This window comes from Borostomias antarcticus, assembly GCF_949987555.1.
Source record: "Borostomias antarcticus genome assembly, chromosome: 1".
NCBI lineage: Eukaryota > Metazoa > Chordata > Actinopteri > Stomiiformes > Stomiidae > Borostomias > Borostomias antarcticus.
Window position 1 is genome coordinate 23,953,084 of NC_140234.1, and position 6,000 is coordinate 23,959,083.

Below are 6,000 nucleotides of genomic sequence, written 5' to 3' on the forward strand. Positions count from 1 at the left end.
TTATGTTTCTATGCATGTAAAACAAAATCATATCTGATTCATGAAAAACAAATCAGATAAACATTATATTAGGAAAAGTGACATTTTCTTTGCCTGGATCCTATTAGCCTACGTATGAATCATAATACCTGCACATCTGGGCTGAGGTTTTGCGGCTTGTGTGTCAGGTTTCACTAACTATGTGTTCATTTTAATTTGAGTGTTGAAGCAAACGAAAAAAACAGTATTATCCTTCACATAGCAGGATTATACAAAAACTACAAGAGCGATTGGAACATCCCACAAACTATTTTCTACTAAATGCACTCTGATATCATATGAAAAAAGACAGGGACAGTCAAACTGTGCTGCTTTCTTATCTATTTTATTTTTTATTTTTAATCAACTTACACATTCACACGTGGAAACCTGTGCTCTCTGAGCCCCCTTTATAGTCTTTACTTCTTCTGCCAGGCTTACGTGTTGCCTGGTGGCCGAGTGGTTAAGGTTAGGGCATTATCTCATGATTTCCGTCGTGAGTTTGAGCCGATGTTGATTTTTTTTCTTCAGAGAACGTTGGCTCTTTGTTACAATGAAGAATCAAGTCAGCTTTAGATATCATCTTAGATATCAACTTTATTTATTTGCTGCAACCAATATTATCTTACAATATGTTTCTATGCATGGAAAACAAAATAATATCTGAGGATTACACAAAAACTACCAGAATGATTTTCACAAAACTCGATGGAGGGGTGTAGGATAAGCCAACTTAGAACCCATCCCAGAGACATGGACACTGGGCTAGTTCCCCTCTACCCCTCCCAGAGACATGGACACTGGGCTAGTGCCCCCCTACCCCTCCCAGAGACATGGACACTGGGCTAGTGCCCCTCTACCCCTCCCAGAGGCATGGACACTGGGCTAGTGCCCCTCTACCCCTCCCAGAGACATGGACACTGGGCTAGTGCCCCCCTACCCCTCCCAGAGACATGGACACTGGGCTAGTTCCCCTCTACCCCTCCCAGAGACATGGACACTGGGCTAGTTCCCCTCTACCCCTCCCAGAGACATGGACACTGGGCTAGTGCCCCTCTACCCCTCCCAGAGGCATGGACACTGGGCTAGTGCCCCTCTACCCCTCCCAGAGACATGGACACTGGGCTAGTGCCCCTCTACCCCTCCCAGAGACATGGACACTGGGCTAGTTCCCCTCTACCCCTCCCAGAGACATGGACACTGGGCTAGTGCCTGTCCTTTTTACCCCCCAGACGAATGAACACTGGACTTAATTTCTGTATATATAGTTTTCTAACTTATGTCTTCTGTTATTGTCTATAGTGGCTGATTGAAAAAATGACACAAGTACACAAGTTCAGTTGTGTTCAAACATGACCACCTCTCATAAATACCACAATCAGTTACACCACCAAAAAGCTTACCCTTCAATGATGCAAGTGTGCTATATTTATAGGAGTGAGTTTTATTTTATTTTAACTCGATTACACCAAGAAAATGCATTAATGGGCGGAGCCCTGTGCTCTCTGAGCACCCTCTCTAGTTTTAAACTGTGACACATCTGATTGGCTTAGGAAAGGCCCTTGCGGCGCTCATTCAGTTATCCCACCCCTTTATCCCGCCCCTTTACTGGAGCCAACGCCACTGACTAACGGATACTTGCGTGGGCAAATTGTCAAAATGTGACATTTGTGTTTGCCTATTACCAATAGCCTTTGATGGTTGCTTTGATGGTTGCGTTTGGCCACTACAGTATGTGACAAACTCCAGGGTGTAAGAGATGGAGACATGGGCAGGTTGAAGCGTTAGTGCTGCTAGTTTAGCGGGAAGTGAAACGTTAGGCCTACAGAGTACAGTAGGACTGGCAGGTAGAGAAGGAAGCAAATCAAATGTTTTCTGGGATATCTGTGGCAATGTGTAACTATGGATAAACGCATGGAAGCATGCTGGAATGAACAAACATGCACACAAACACGCTCACGCATGCATGCACTCTCTCTCTCTCTCTCTCTCTCTCTCTCTCTCTCACACACACACACACACGCACGCACACAGGCACGCACGCACGCACACACACACACACACACACACACACACACACACACACACACACACACACACACACACACACACACACACACACACATTTACACTCCTAGTAAATGTTGATCAATAGATGTGCGTAGTCACACAGTTATCTGATTGCCAAAACGGAAGCTCATGAACATCGCAAAGGGTGAATTGAGTGTGTGTGTGTGTGTGTGGGTGAGTGGGGGCGTATGAATGTGTGTGAAACACCTACCGTACCGTACATACACAGTAGATACTTCATATCCTCTCCAGCCTGCCGCAAGCCATGGCGGTTTGTCTTATCAAAGCCATGAGACTTTGAAACAGGCTCAGGTTCGAATTGCAGAGTCACCGGTGGCCATAGGTATTTCTGACTGGTTGCACAAGCCATTGTTTGTCTCTTTTTTTATATCCTGGATGTGGTAAACTCAGACCTTTGGCTTTTGGCCACTGATCTCTTCGAGACTGACAGAGAATAAGTGTATATCAAAATAATGTCTTCAATACTGCAATCACCAACACCTTTTGAACATCTCATATACAGTAAAAGGAGAGTAAATGAGAAATCAAGTTTGTTCTTACTTGAGGACATGTAGGTCTAACGAATGTAATAAGATGTTACATGTCTTCTATGAAAGTATTGTTTTTCATGCCTTTATCGGTTGGGTAGCCTCGTGAAATCATTCATATTTCGAGAGCTCACATTCTGTTTCTCTCACAAATCAGTCTGGACACTCTCCATAGAGATCCAATTGTGCCAGATCAGAAAACAATCTTGCCAATCAGCGTTGGTCCTGAGGAATTTGAAATGCAAACACAGCTACACTGGGTGGGTTTGACGAGGAGGTTGAAGTTAGTGCGTGATAGACAGTGATAGACAGATGGTTCATCCAATCACCTGCCAAGTATTTTTGAAACTGCCTGCTTTTTTCCAAACAGTTTCCAATGGAGAGTTCCCAGATGGTTATGTGAAGCAAACCATCTGGCGCATCAGGTTATCTGTTGGGGGAAATGTAGAGAAGAGGGACGATGCTCAGATCAACGTGTTGAGGAAGGCTGGCTGTGGCACTCGACTCCCTAGAGGCCAGGGTACAGGGCAGACTGGAGCAGTCAGACTTCCCATGCATGAAAAATCACCAACATTTATAGGTCCAGTCCTACGCCAAAGGTCCTCAACAAGCAGCGTGGGCCAATAGTCCTGCTGGTGGCTCTACAGGCCAATAGTCCTGCTGGTGGCTCTACAGCAACAGTCTAAATTAAAAAAAAAAAAAAATTAAAGAATTATGAAGTCCAGCTCTCCGTTTTTCTAAGGTTGTTTGAGAACTTTTTGTAGAACCAAGTTTTCTTAGAAGCCCAAGCACACACCAAACTGCCAGCTTTTCACTTGGCTCAACAAGAACATAACCTCCCCTTAGTATCTATGGTTGTGAGTTCAAGCCCCAAGCATGCTAGTGCCTATTCAGACATTGTACCGTTTGGGTTACAGGCACGTGATCTGAACGATATATTTTAATTTAATAAGTTTCAAAATAATTAAGAGTCCGGGCAGAGACCCTCATGTATTTATCATTTGTCTCCTTCTTCCTCTTCCTCCTCAAAACTCCCGGCCCTGACCCAGTGCTGCGCAGCAGCTGTCATTGTATTTGTATTTGTATTTGTATTTGTTGAGGCAGCAAATTATTTCTATTCGGATTCAGACGTGGGCGGGGCATAAACCGGAAGTCGTTAAAACATCTAAAACGTGGGCAAATGTAATTTCTGTATAGCCATTGCAATTTCTGTATCGCTAGTTGTGCTTACATAGAGAGCATAGGCCTGTTGTGGTATTTCACAAGCCTCTGTAATATGATCTTTAGAAACGTCTTTAGACAAGAAATAGCTTCCTCACTTGCTCCAGCACGCATGCACACAGCGTGCTGGAGCAACGATTGTGCGCTGTGCGCATTAGTGCTGGAGCAAGTGAGGAAGCTATTTCGTTTCGAAAGACGTTTCTAAAGATCATGGCATGTGAAAACCACAACAGGCATGCTCTATGTAAGCACAACTAACGATTCATCAAGACAGATTGATGAAAACAACCGTTTCGTGGCAGAAAATAGATTTTTTGAAACTGCATTCTCAGTGCCCCCACCACCGCCATTACATGGATATACTGGCTCGCGCTGGATTTTACACTTCTTTTACAGGCCTCCGAACTACACCAAAGTGATCTCGGTGAGTCAAACGTCTTATAATATGTCGTAAATAAGGTCCAGGTTGTCAAAAACGAGCATTGTCCTTTAAGACAGAGGACGTGATTTTGTAGTTTCTCTGAGAAGCGTTGTTTAGCTTCCTCCACTGCCTTGCTAAACCTGTACTTGGCCTCTTTAAATGTGTTTGTGTAACACCACCTTACCATACATACTGTACTGTCCCTCACATCCTGTGTTGCCTGCAATGCCACCAGACTTTGAAACAGGCTCAATTTCTGAGGAATTGCAGAGTCACCAATCAACTTTTGACAGTCTGAGACAGACGGTTTACTGCTTCCGCCTATCAGAGTGTGTGCATGCTGCCAAGGCTGTGGGTGGACCAGGGTGACTGATAGGCAGTTTTGCACAACGCGACTGGGTCAACTTTATAGTTGGCCATAAAGGTACAATATCTCTGTTGGCTGGTTGTACAAGCCATTGTTTGTCTGCATTTCTTTATCCCGGATGTGTGTAAACTCAATCCTTCAGCTTTTGGCCACTGATCTCATTGAGACTGACAGACAATTATTGTATATCAAAATAATGTCTTCAATAATGCAATCACCAACACCATCTCATACTGTATAAAAGGAGATAAAATGAAAAATCAAGTTTGTTCTTTCTTGTGGACATGTAGGTCATTAAACGTATGCAATAAGATGATACCTGCGTTCTATGAAAGCGTTGTTTGTTATGTCTGTCTGTTGAGGGGAAATGCAGAGAAGAGAGATGCTGCTGGGATCGATGTGTTGAGCAGGGTGACCTCCAGTGACCTCTCACTGGTTGTTCTGGTTGTTCTGTTGGAGTTGCACTCGACTCCCTAGAGGTCATGGTACCGGGCAGACTGGACAACAGGACTGGGGATGTCATGCGGAATTGTACGAATCCTCTCAATTCTATCCTTGCAGAGCTGAATAGAACCTTCAACAGAGACGTTTAGAAAGTCCATATCAGAATCAGAATCAGAATAGTAGTTTGTCAACATACTAGGAATTTGCTTCGGACGTGGTGCATAGCATTGAGACAACATTGATGTGAATCATTCTGAAGAAGATCACATGATCGAAACGTTATAATAAACTAATGGGAACAGTCCATCATTTATATGCTCCATATATGTGCTCCATATATGTGTTTCTCAGTTGTGGATTATAACTGATGTTTGTGCCCAGATTAGTTTTCTTGGACTTTCAGAGCTGAATGTCGTTTTTTGGATTGGTTATGGTTTTGGTTATGGTTTTTACTCTATGCTCCTGATGTATGTTATGTGTGGCTGCTGTTGACAAACCAATTTCCCCTGAGGGATTAATGAAGTATCATCTTATCTCATCTCAAATTTGAACAATCTGAGAAAAAGTGAAGCTTTCAAACAGGTTTATTCTTGAACGTATAAGTCTGGAGGCTGTCGCTGAGTTCACTGACTGAGTGTTTGCTAAGCAAACTTTACGTCACTCACGGAAATGTCTACCTCTTGCCAGGCACAATACCAGGGAGAGCTCGTCAAGCAGGATGTCTACTGTCCCTTTAAAACAAGAAGTTTCACAACTCCAGGTAAAGAAATCCAATAGGATGTGACCTTATTTGGTTCTAGGAAGTCCTGGAATTCCTTCAGGTGAGATATGAGATTGACGTCACAATGCAATGAGGGTCAACGGACACAGAATTGACTGAACGCCTGTGAGCCTAACACGCTAATTTAACA